This window comes from Rhipicephalus sanguineus, chromosome 6, assembly GCF_013339695.2.
Source record: "Rhipicephalus sanguineus isolate Rsan-2018 chromosome 6, BIME_Rsan_1.4, whole genome shotgun sequence".
Classification (NCBI taxonomy): Eukaryota; Metazoa; Arthropoda; class Arachnida; order Ixodida; family Ixodidae; genus Rhipicephalus; species Rhipicephalus sanguineus.
The window spans coordinates 71,799,733-71,813,551 of record NC_051181.1 but is presented as its reverse complement, the minus strand read 5'-3'; positions in this window follow the sequence as shown (position 1 = coordinate 71,813,551).

Sequence of the window (13,819 nt, the reverse complement as noted above, 5' to 3'; positions counted from 1 at the left end):
CAACCTCAAGTTTGGGCGCGACGGTCGCGCGGCTGAGCTATACGTTACTGGGGGCAGGCGCTGCCCGTGAAGGTGATTTGTCGCCGGATTTGCGCGCGGCGGCGGCAAGGACACATGCGCGCATGCGCTCCTCATTCGGCCCAGAACACTGCTACTCAGCAATAGTTACATTGTGACGCACCACAGATGCAATCCGAGAGCTCTGCGCGTGCGCGGATGCGGGGGCGGCACTGTTGTAGCCGTGGATGACCCAGTTGCGATAAGAGCAGTGGCGCCGTTCGATGTTGCTTTGGAAGCCTATAGCCAGGGTGAACGCCCGTGGTTTCAGGCTATAGACAAACTCCTGTCGGGTGCGTGCCAAAGCAATTAGACAAGCCCCACTGCTAACCACTGGTCCACTAAAAATGAAGCTGTCTATAACTAGCTTGAACGCCCGTGGTGTTGCTCGCGCTACGCTTAATGCGACACTTAAGTAAACGTTTAATAGAAACATTACGCAGCTTCACTGATCAACCATCTTCGGGGAGTGGAAGTGCCGATGATCTTATCCCTCAAATTTTGGGCTGCCAAGTTAAGGGCATGGCACTTACGCGTGTGTCGCTCTTACAAGATTCGATACGGTATAGCTATATTAATCGCTAGTATAATCCAATCAGATTCGAGGGAACCCACCTACACCCGAGAACGATATGATAACGAAACTGCCTGTCGCGCCATCAGTTGTGTGTTGTCCAACATGTGTAATTCCAAAGGTCAATTTAGACTCGGCAACATTGTACAGTTTTATTATTTCACTAACTACTTCTTAAGCAATGGGACAAAAAGAAGTGATCTCTGTAGCAATGTAAAGCCTGCCCCTCGTGACAGTGCAGTACAATGATTGTGGGCTTTCGCATAAAGCTGAATGTTTGTGGTCGCATTCATTGTTTGGGTTTTGTGCATATGCGGATGACGCTTGTGAAATGCAGGCCTATATAATGGAAGAGAGGAGAGAGGGTCAGGGAACAAACTAGTGTTAGTGCATTTTAGTCGAAAACAAGAAGGAAGAAATGGCATGGGCAGGGCATGTAGCGAGAAGGCAAGACAACCGCTGGTCATTAAGTGTAGCAGACTGGATTCCAAGAGAAGGCAAGCGTACGAGGGGGAGAAAGAAAGGTATGTGGGCAGATGAGATTAAGAAGTTTGCGGCTATAACGTGGCCTCAGTAAGCACAGGAGCGGGTTAATTGGAGAAACATGAGAGAGGCCCTTGCCCTGCAGTTGGCGTAGTTATGCTGATGATGACGACGACGGTGAAGATGATGATTATGATCAAGATGATGATGATATTTGATTATCCACGAAATAAACGGTTCGTAGTCTGCGCTTCGTTTTATCTTCAGGTTCTTCTTACTGCTTGCGCAGCACGTGACTAGTTCAGTATAAACCAACTAGTATGCAAGGAAGTTTTGCTGAAACTACAGAAGAATGTAATAATAATTGTTATTGAGGTTTAACGTCCCAAAACCACGATATGACCATGACAGGCGCCGTAGTGGAGTGCCCCGGAAATTTCGACCACCTGGGGTTCTCTAACGCGCACCTAAATCTAAGTACACGGGCCTCCACAGAAAATGCGGCCGCCGCGGTCGGGATTTGATCCCGCGACCTTCAGGTCAGCAGTCCAGCACCTTAACCACTACACCACCCAGAAGAATATTAAGCTGGGTTTATTCGGACATGTTCATTGTTGAAACGAAGGAGGATCTAATATTTCTTGGTTGAAACACGCAAGAATCAACACACGCACAAAAAAAACTCAAGCCATGTGCTTCTCTAACGAATGCATTAGCCTCCTGGACAGTTAGGGTAAGGAAACGGGGATACATGGAGGCCTAACACTGTGGAAATACGAGAATTATAAAGCGATGGTATTTCTCAAGTGTACAAATTAAGTTTGATAGCGTCGGTATGAATTTGTGTACGAAATGTATGCAGAAAGGCAGACCTTTACGGTTTGTGTAGAAAATGCCTGGACGCAAATATTAGTTAGAAATTAAAGGGAGAGAAATATGTTTACAAATACGCATGACATTGATCGACGGATATTAGTGATGCCAATTAATTGGCGATGAGGCATGTGGGCGAATAGCCTTAAAAAAAAAGGACGCTTTTTCTTGCACCCTTTTTCACGCGTCTATCAATTTTTTCACGTCTTTGGTGGTGGAAATTTTTTAACAACGTTCGAGCGGAACTTTTCCCCTATCGCTAGCCGATGCGTGTAGTGGAAACTGGGAGTGTTGAACTTGCAGTGCCGCCCATACTGATCATGCCAATACGCACCTCATGTACTTTGAATATTCTGCGATGTACGAAATCTTTTAATGGCAATCAACTTCGCAATAAAGTATTTTACAGTTTTAGAAGCTGCCATACTAGCCAGCGTCGTAATTCCCTAGTACACTGCAGTTCCGCATTGAGTATACGAGTTGGAATGGCACCTGAGTGTGTTTAGTAAGTTGTGGTGAGAAACTATACAATGCCGTGGCCTAGAAAACGCAAAAGTGAAAAGAGAGTCCCTTTAAGCCATAACGACATCGCGTATATTATAACCTACGGCAAAAAAAGAAAAAAGAAACGTGTTTCTAATGCTTCCATTATTGCAAATACTTCACTGCTCTTTCAGGGAACTTGAGTGTCAAACACGTGCGATTCACCCCAGAGACAAGCGGGCGTGAAAGAGCCGTTGATTGAAACTAAGGCCGTACAGAGGCGAATGGGCTTTCGCCGGCGTCGCGGCCCGAAACGGAATTGCAATTAGGTCATCCCATTACGATCCCGGATCGCGATCAAGCGCCCGCCGGCGCAGGCTCGAGCCGATAAGCCCCGGCGCAGAGGCGGCCATAATGTGTTCAACTTCAGATAGCTTGGACGTACGTTCGCGTCGGCTTTGCACACCCGAGCGTGGAAGGAACTCGAAGCGACTCTCGGCTCGGTACGCATCGCGAAACCATTTGCTGGAAGCAGGGCCGTTCGTTCGCATTCCAAGCGTGCCTTGGAACAGAGTACTCGAAGACCCGCTGCGGATATAGGTATAAGTATACAGTGAGCCCAATGGGCGAGTTACAGCGCGCGTTTCTCTGGCAAGTACACACGTGTTATATAGCCTGGTACGGCTCCCCGCATTCGCCGTCAGACAGCGGTGATCTATGTGTCGAAAAGGCGGCACGGGCGAGCGGGCACACAGCGCGAATGCTTCTTGCGGAAGTGTCCGATCGCGAGCCGCGATAGCTAGGGCACCGGAGACCGGAACAAGTCGCGTACTACGTTAGGGCCAGCCGCTCGGAAGCCCCGCACGTGCTACGCAGGAAACGAGAAGCTCGTTGGATCATTTTCGGCACCGCAGCGTGCTTCGAGAGCACACCGCTGGCGTGCCTGTTTTGTAGTTAGAAGTATACGCTTCAGACGCCGCACGACAATGGCTCCTCTTTAAGGGACTCGACAGCCACGGCCCACATGTGGTGTTGCCTTGACGTTGCCCTCCCGTGTCCCTTTTTTCTCCGCATCCCGCCCTTCTAGTGCATGGCGCTGCGGACGTATTGTGAGCGTGCAGCGAGCGAAACGAGCCATGGGACCTCCGCAGTCACAGAGCACGTCAAGCAGCGCGACGCTGGGAGCATCCCGCGCGACTCGCCGGGGATCGCAGCCACAGGGCGGCACATAACTGGCAGTCATTAGAAGGAATCGTATTTCCTTTTGTGCTCGAGAGCCCGCCGCTGGCGACCTTACAGCGACCGACCGCGGCCCGCAAGAACTGCGCGCCTCTGTGTCGCTGATGGCCGTTTATACGACGCGCCCACATATAGACGCCGGTCGGGTGTATCGGAGGACGAGTATAAGTGCAGGGGTGGCCATTTCTGACGGCGGCGGCGTTGGCGTTATAAATAGAATCGAGATCGCACAGAGCGACGTAGCCAGAAGGGAATGGGTGGCCTCGATACGTGTCGTTGTGCTGCCGGATTGGTTGATGTCTGAACGACGCGGTACCGCCAACATGTGCGCAGTTTTGTGATGAAGATCTCTGACCAACGACGAACTTGTGCCAGTGAGACAAACACTCCCCGAGAGAGGCGGATCCTTCGTGGAGGCGGCGTGTAGCGCGTGCCAAACAAGATGGTTTGGCGGGATCTCTTTGGATGTTTCGCCGACATTAAGCTAGAGATCATTCCAGAGTGAAATGCCAGGGTATTCCTAGGTGAAAGATGATAAGGAACTATGCCCGCGAGTTTACCTTTAACGAGAAAAAGAAATGCAATTTTAACCCTCGGATTCCTCTTCGCTGCAGTTGAGAATGCAACTGTAGTCTTTTTGTGGTCGGAGCAATGACCAGCATTTCGTCTGATACCATTTAGTGGCCCTTCACGTAGAGCACCCGGTTCAGTTTCAGAGAAGAACATCTTTGTTCAAGTCCCATGTCTTCTGCCCATGGAATGCAATGTACATATGTCTGATAAAAACCTCGGTGGATTTCGAAATCTTCCGAGAGTAACATTTTGCGAACTTAGGTTTCAGCAAAATATTTCATGTGACTTACAGGGCGTTTAAAATAGGCATTGCCCAAAAAATGTTTTCTTCTTTCTATAGAGTAAAGGCCCATGAATGCCTTTGCTTCCTAGGCGGGATGTGCGCTGCAGATGATGAGAGTGCTACTGGGGTTCTAAGAGCAACAGGCCTCAACAAAACACTGTGGGTAACAGTTTTCCGCATGTGTGCGACTGTACGCGTTATATGCTAACACTTGTAATCACTGCAGGCGCTATTGCCTTCACCAGGCTCCTGGAGTAGCTAGATGGAAAATAAATCACAGAAAACGTATCCGCGTATATCACTAAATATATCTTTATCTCTCGCTCTCTTATCAAGGAATGACATCCGACGGAAAAGCTTACTAATAAGTTTTCAACCACATGAACGAGGAGTTGCAATGTAAACGGCCAGTATCGGTCAATTGTACGTGTAAAATTTCGCGTAAAAGACAACTGTATGAATAAGGAAAGCAGGAACACACAGCACAAGCTATCAACAAATTTATAGTAAAAAAACATCGTGAGCCTTTCATACAGCGTGAAACGCACAATGCTCACGGATTGCACCGCGACGTCAAAACTAACTGTATAAGAGCCGGTATACTAAATTGAACGAGATAACCGCGTCATACCGTGATCTTTGCCGTGATCTTCATCCTACACGTGTTATGATCAATGTTCTCAAGGTTTTTTAAGGAGAGGGTTCTTGGACTGAATTTCACGTGTGAAGTCCCCCAGAACAATTTCCTTCAGTTTCTAGATTTGGCTTTCACATTCGCTTTAGACCATCTTTGCTGGATTTTCTCGCCTAGAGCAAAAAAAATTACTACTGCACTTTTCATCAGCACATTCAAGATTGGTAAAAAGTGGTATATCCCCTAATTGCCTAAATGCAGCCGTCGCGAAGTCATGCTTCCACCATGCAAAATGCAGCTTCAGTAAATAGGTGAACCGGCTCCTCGAAGCATGGGTTTCCAGATGAAGTTCTGTTCTTTGCGTCTACCAGAATTTCGCGCAGGCCAAAAACGGAATTGGCTAGTGGTGTGGTGGTCATTGAGCGGTACAGGGTGACCGATAATTTGGTAGTTGTTTCATATTTACATGGCGTGTCACACCGGTTAAAAAAAGGTTGGTGCAAGATATGGTGCACTTGTTCTGTTTTCCACAGAATTGGTAGAATTTCTGTAGCCATTCACAGAAAAGTTACAGCAAATGGAGCAAAAAAATGAATGTGGCTTGAAACATCGGAAGAAGTTCGTTGACTGTAAGTCAGGGTTGGTGTGCTGTGTGCCATTCTCGTGTGGTGCTTCATGCATTGAGTAAACTGGGCGCTGCCTGAATGTTTATCTAAGGGAACATCACAGCTTTTTGAAAGGCACGCCTTACACGCATTTAGCTGTGCACTGTAAAAGTTGCAACGGTTATTCGCCGCTTTTTGCAGCAACGCAGATTTTCTTTGTGCACAAGCACCAAGTGGCTAGGGAAGTGGTAGCAGCTGCCGTGATTAAAAAGGAGGCTGGCACGTGTGTTAGCCTCCCCTCGCTACATCTGGCGGAAGCCGAGTACGCAAACCTTCAGCAAAAACCTGTAAGGCAATTTTCGGTATGCAGTATCGGTGTTGTTAGCTTCGGTGATGCCAAATGTCGAATAAAGTTTTTCACGAAAGTTGAAATCGTTTGTTTGATTTTATTTCTTTCATGGATGTACACGAGATGACATATCTTAGTTGAAATGTTGTGACGTTATTGCCAACTATAAGAAGTGTGTTTCCCTTTCAACAAAATTCAGTTTTCATTCAGCGCCTGTCTCGTGTCTTGTTCTCCGTGTCCTGGTTTCAACGCGCTAGGCCTCGCCATGAATCCATACCAGCTCGCCCGGTACACCGCTTTGCTCCCCTTTTTTTCTCAATTGCACACAGCAGGAAGCAGTGATTTCACACAAAAAACGCCAGGCCTGCGCTGAAACCGCAGCACAGTCACAGCGAAAGCTGGAAGAGCGGCGTTTCTAGAGCCCGTTAAGCTCTCTTGGGGGTACAATACAAGTACACTAGAAAGGTACCCACTACGCCATAAATCACAATTTTTGTGAAGTTGGGAAGCACCTACTAAGCCATTATTCGTCATTCTGCGCAGAAGCGAGGCACCAGCTACACGTCTGTAAAGCATTATGTGCACTTTGTTGACGCGACAACTGATGACGATGAAGAATTATGGCTCAGCCCTTTGTAATGGCTTGGAATCTTTAAACGGACCACCAGGGCCCGTATTCTCAAACGATCGCAAAAGGCGATAGTATCGCGTTTGGTGACGTAGAATTTGATGCGTTCAATAAGTAAAAAAAAAACACTTGCCTGTGACGTCATTGTTACAACTGACCGTTGGCAGTACGAATGTCTCACAACTAGGAGTGAGCGCACCGTACGAGCGCAGAGCGACCCAAGTGCGGCGTTTTCGAGCGTCTCCTGCTGCTTCTACGCAGTGGCCAGGCTTGGCCGGCTCGGCTGTGGCTACTTGAAATATAAGACGTGTTGAAAGTGCTTTCAACGTTTTTTCGTTCGATTATTTAATGCACAGTATAATATTTAAACAATGCAACTTTGCGTGAAAGTATTTTCGTCGAGAGTTTAACACGGCGTACTCGGAGAGTTCAGCTGTAGCGTGACGCCGCAGCGACATCGTCTCAAGATCTCAACATGTTGCCGGCTCGCGATAAGCCACGCGAGCAGCGCACGGTTCATGTTCCTGGGACGTTCAAACCACGAAAAAACGCGCTGGCAAAGAACGAGTGCTGATAACACCCCAAGGTAATGCTCGATGAAAGCTTCAGCGTTAAAAATGCTGCGTATATCCACCGAGGATTGAATACTAGAAGCTACCGCCTACGTCACTGAAATGCTAGACTTCACCACGAACCGACGGTCAACGGTGCCTTCGTTTATTGCAAATATGTCGAGAGCACTGTCGAGCACCATGACGCAATATTGACGTCGGCGGAATTGCCAGATGGCGCCCTAACTTTTCCGGTTTGCTCAATTGCCAATCAGCGCGCACCAAAGGCGATATTTTTGCAATTGTCGCCGTTTGAGAATACGGGCCCAGTTATGCAATTTGCATTGGGTGACTCCCGGTCGCTATTTCCCTCTCCCATCATGCTGTATAACATACGTTGACGTGGGAGAGAGGCGGGGGTGGCGAATAACTTTACTGAGACCCCGAGGAAATGGATCATGCGCTTATGGGCTTCCTTGGCAACCAATACAAGTGCACTTGCGAGGAGCCCACTACGCTATAAATCATTGTAATTTTCCTGAGACCCCGAGGAAGTGGATCATGCGCTTATGGCCTTCATTGGCAACCAATACAAGTGCACTTGCGAGGAACCCACTACGCTATAAATCATTGTAATTTTTTTGAAGTAGGGCAGCAGGCACTGTGCCATTTTTCGTCATTCTACGGAGAGCGTTGGTAGCTGCTAAACCCATGTAAGGCATTATGCGCACTTTGTTGATGCTGTGCCTGATGACGATGAAGAATTATGGCAAAGTCCTTTGTAATGGGTTGGAAGCATTCAACAACCTACTCGTTGCGCAATTCGCATTGTGTGACGCCTGGTTACAGAATTCGCGTTGTGCGACGCTTGGTGCTTATTTTACTCTTCTACCACGCTATATTCCATATGATAATGTGGTTCCTTCCCGACATGAAGCCTGTATAGGACCTTTTAGCAAAGGAGGTTCAAGCACCGGAATGGTTCAGAGGTTGAATACTGGGCTCCCACGCAGAGGGCCCAGGTTCGAACCTCGTTCCATCCTGGAAGTTTTTTCTTATTTCGTTTTTTTTTTTCTTATTTCGAGCGATACTGGTTGCGGACACCGGCGGCGGCGGCGGCGGACAACTACGGCGCCAAAAACGGCCGGTGAAATGATCTCATAACAGCTTTCGCTGTAAAATGTTTATTATTTTTTGGTTACATTAGGAATTGCACAGAAAGAATACTGTATCACACACTTGATAATATGCATCATGTTACAAAGAGCAACGAGAAGTGGTAAAGTGCGCGAGTTAATGTCAAGATCAAAATAAAGGAAACGCGCATACGCGCTGCGTATGCGCGTGAAACGCGAAAGCGTGAGAGAGCTCGTTTCGCTGAAATTCCGGTGCGGGCGTCGTTGGTTGTGAACAAAAAAGCAGCGTTGTCCGTGACCGAAAAATCGAGAGAGATGCAAATAAAATAATATAAATCTTTCGTTTGAGCGACAATCGAACCCACACCTTCAGCGTGGCAAGCATGTGGTCTACCACAGTGCCACGCCATTGCTTGAAACACCTTCCAAAAAAAAAAACACTATATGAATGTCTTGTATAGTGAGAGGTGTCTCCTTAGCACATGTAATAATGCGTGGCAGAAGCGTAGAATTGCGCCAGGCGTCTAAACATGTGAATTTTGCAACCAGTGGGTGTTTTAAAGGCCCACGCATTACAAAGCGCTTAGACATATTTAATCATCATTAGCTGCAACAGCATCAATAAAGTGAGCAGCTGCGTAGATTCGCGTGTTGCCTTACGGACGCGTAGGACGCGGCGCATATTCTGTGCTGTACACCCTACGCTGATTCGCAAATGGAAGAATTATGGCGTAGTGGGCACTTCGCAACTGTACTGGCAGTAGGCACTCCAGGGTAGTTTGAAACGGCCAATGTTACGCGCACAGACGTTCGTTACCTTGTGGCTCGGTTGAGGCATGCACCAAGAACCATGGCTAGGCCAGCACTTGAGAAGGCGATGCGGACGGGGCCCGATTACGCTATCGCGTTCTACTCTTGAAGGCGAAGCTCAAGCGTCCTCCAAGTTTTTACTCCAAACATATATCACCCGCAAGAGGAACACAGAAGGAGTTGTCAGCGACTGCACACAAGCGAAGCAGCGCTTCAGACCACAACAAGAATGTTTTAGCCATGGCAAGCAACGCGTCATACAAAACTGGCACTTGCTAATAGAACCCCCGGTTGGCGTCACGACTCATATTCTGTGCTGTACGCACAAAATACGCTCGCTCAGCGTAACGAACGTCTTGCGACGAATATTTTTGTGGCAGGAAACAGTAAAATTATTTCTGCAGACAAAAGGAAACAGCTTTCCGCAGAAGGCGAGGCGACGTGTAAAAACTGCGGTGAGGTTTGCGTAACGAGCGGCACATGGCCGGCGCAGCATGAACACCTCTATGGAAACGGGACGCGTGGACGAAACCCGGTGGATGCATGATACGACATGTATCTTTGAAGTCAAGAGGAAGCGGACATCGCTACGCCACCTAGCGGATGGTCATACCCTTACTTTCTCGGCGGGAAATGGCTGGCCGCTCTTTACGTAAGTACATTTTCCGATAGACTGATTAAGAATGTCAACACGCCCAGTTGCACGTGCCCAAGGACCCATATAGCTGTTCATTTGGTCACACAGCCAAGTGTACAAGTTGTATTGTTCGCAAGCTAGCTGTCTCATTCATGACTGGCGGCGCAGCACACACATGGACAAAGGAAGAAACGGACACCACGTGCACCAATAAACAACTGCTGCATTAGAAACATCTGCTTTATTACTTTCTAATAAAGCAGTTGTGAGTTTGCGCCCGCGATGTCCATTCCTGCCTTGCCCGCGCGTGTGTTGCGCAGCCAGTCATGAATCAGTACCAACTCGCACAGTAGTCAGTACTGTGGCTAGCTGCCAGCAGCGAGCAACCGCAATTTGGGTGAGTAGGCACAGCAAGATGGTTCGCGTTAAAGTGGAAGGCGCACATACCAGTTTTTACCATAAAAGCAAACCAAGATCCTTATTTTGCCGCCCTGTTAAGAACCATCATTATTGTGTGATAAGCAATACAGTGATTACTTCGTTTGCTGTATTATTGAACGTCACGAAAACAGCTTTTTCACAGACCTCTTTTCATTTTCCTAAGTACATCCGTAGCCTTCGCAGTTTTCTCAAGAAGGAAAATGAATAATGAAAACAAATCAAGAAAATAATCGAAAGAAAGGCCGGGTCGGAGGAAAGTCGATGCGAATAGCGCTGCCATAAAAGGACTCTATATGTGCTCAAAGAATGCCGCTCTGCTTTTTCTTTTGAAGTGCCGCTCAGCGCACATGTGACGCCGCACTTTGCGAGCCGTGCGAGTGGAAGCGATCACCATAAACATGCCATCGGCGTTCCAGACTGACAAGATATGCGTCCTGTGACGCTCCTACGGAGCCGTGGACGTTTACGTCGCGCTGTCCCGTAAAAGTTTATTGACCTGACATTTTCCGGCGACATTTTGAAGGTTTCTGTTATTAGTTATGAAGGCAACGTTTGCTAAAGAATCTATTCAGCAATAAATATCATAAAACTATTTGCCGGGTGAGTTTATTAATGCAGAGGAACCTTTTGCTGGGCAAGTGCACGTTTGCTATCTGACGTATTGTCCTCGTGGCTAACAGCGCGAAAAACACACACGAAGATGAGAAGTGGAGTCGTCTTCATCTGTGTATTTCGCGCTGTTAGCCACGATGAATCTGCAGCACCTCGCCCAGTATTCCATCCTACTTGACATATTGTAGAGCTGAAGCATATCCACACAACAATAAACACAAGACAGTATTACATGTGCCACGCATTTGCAATCTCATAATAAAGTGTGAACGTACTTCAGTGCTGCAATGTGTCAGTTAGAGTTTATTAATCATGGATAAGCAGGCACATCACTAAGAAAAATACAGGTAAATCTGGCCGTGGCTCTTCAAGCGCCTTAGCTTATGCGGCTCGTGGGTCATGTGGGCCGACTCGTCGCTGCTCTACCATGTCGTTTTCGTTTTTTTTTCTTTTTTTAAGGAGCGTTAAAGCGAGAAACAACGTGAAGATTTCGCTTCCTACGCTGTTTGTCACGCTGGAATTGTAACAGTGAGTCTATGCGCTGCTAAAGTGAGATCAATAAGTGAGATCGATGAGTTCGCCTGTTGCACGCGCGTCATTATGCTTAAGTGAACGTTTAGTGCAATATTTACCGCTGACAAAACTGCGCGGTAACTTAACAGCGTCTGAATGCGAGCCATTTGGTACGTATCCATGGTTAAAACAGCGCAAAACAAAACGCGGACAAGTACACAGAAGAATGGCGCTGACTGCCATCTTCTTTGTTTTATTGTGAAGACACACTAATATACCTTAAAAGAGAAACACAAGGGCAGTGGGAAATCACCAAGGCTCGTCAAGTCAAGTTACAAAACTTTTTTGGTCAAACAAGATTTGTTACAGAGATAGGTACGCCCTTCTCAGATTCATCGAAGGCGTGCTGACACATACTGCATCTTTGCATTCCATTGCGAACGCTTCAAAGACTTAAAGTACACTCTAATGTTTGTATTTCTTCAAAACTCTTGAAATATCAAATCATATTAATTGTTGAGATTTTGCTCCCGAAACCAGGATATGATTATGAGAGACGCCGTAGTGGAGGGCTCCGGAAATTTCGACTACCTGGAATTCTTTAACGTGCACCTAAATCCAAGCAAGCGAGCATCTAGCATTTTGCCTCCATCGAAAGGCGCCGCCGCGGCCAGGATTCGATCTCAGGACCTTCGGGTCAGCAGTCAAGCACCATGACCGGAAGGCCACCGCGGTGGGTCTCTTGAAGAATCCGCCCGTCTTGTGTCTACTTGTCCGTGTTCTGTTTTGCGCTGTTTTAACCATGAAAGCTGCCCGCCATGCTTTACGCAGGTGTCTAACGCAGTGATATAGTAATACTGTACAGGCTATGCCAGAACAACCAACCAGCGGATTTCTTCGGCAAGTGTGAAAGTGCCTTCTTAAACGGTCACCACGTCACCTACCTATGCTTTCCCCCGACATCCCTTGTTGTGTGCCGTCCGTCTATCGCCGCTGTGCAAATCCACGTTCATGTACCGTCCATACACATTCGACGTCACTGAAACGTGACAAGGTTGGCTGCACAAACTGAGAATTAAGTCAATGTTTGGCAAGCTCTTTTTACGCTAAAATGCAGCAAGTATGCGCTTGGCAGCATAAGGTACTCATACTTTCTTGTCATTTCATGTCTGCATTACAAGACCAAGGTGGAGAGAGTCGCGAGATGCTCGCTCGATTTCAACAGCGATGTAGGTTCGGTCTTTTTGAACCACCCTAACACCGCCTCCACCAAAGCGCGCAAAAACCAGAAAAGACAAGGTGCTGACTATGGGGTACGCCACGCAAGCACGTCGGGAATGCGAAAATCTCCCGTTACTCGATGCGCGTGAAGACAAAGACGGCGACAGCGTGCTCACAATGGTGCATGGCAGATACGATGTTTCTGCGTGGTGTTCCATCCTATAGCTGCCTGCGTGCGACTAGGCGCAGGGTTTGTTTCAGTCGGCAGGCATGTACCCCCGTATTCGTCGTTACAGAGAGCTTAGGAATCTTTCGCGAGAAGAAACGTTTTTTGTCGAATATTCAGCTTTGTCGTTCTATACCGAGTCTACAAGGAACGGCCGGGCATTGAGACACATCCCTATAGCCGGAAGCGCCACAAACGAGGAAAATGTTAAAAAAACAAAAAAAAGACACGGAAGGCGAGGAAGTAAATACAGCGGAAACTAGGCGGTGAAGACAGACGCGAGGCATGAGCGCCACCAACATTCCTGGCATGCGCCGCGAACCTCCTGTCACCGGTGCTGGAGGCCTTCGCAAGCTGACGCCTTGTCGAAAGAAGAGACACTTTATGGGTGCCGTTCTTGGCGACGTCGCGTGCGCGTCCGCTAGAATATATACGTCTCCGCGTGCACTGGCCGTTTAACTGAAGCGATCGTCTTTCAAGAGTGAAAGGGTTGTGGGCCGCTAAGCAAAAGATGAATGAATACAGCCATAAAATATGGGAATCGAAAGCGATAGTCTTAAAGGGCATCTGTCATGAAAAATTAACAGTGGGTGCCTTCTTATTTCAGGGTGTTGATGAAGCCCTCCCCTTGACAAGCTTCGTGTCTACTCTATATATTTGTTGTGGGGGTCTCCGGGTATCGAGGGTGTCCACAGAACTTTTTGTCGGCGGTGGGCATCCAGCCACCGCCTACCGACCGGCAAGATTAGTCATAATGTGCAACGTGAAAAGTGGATTCGCTATCCTGAGACGCGTTTGACACGGATATGCGGGACATGAGTGTACTAATGAAGATGTGTCGCTTGTTGCTAGGATATAAAAAAATATCCGAAACTGCAAAGGTAGGGGGAA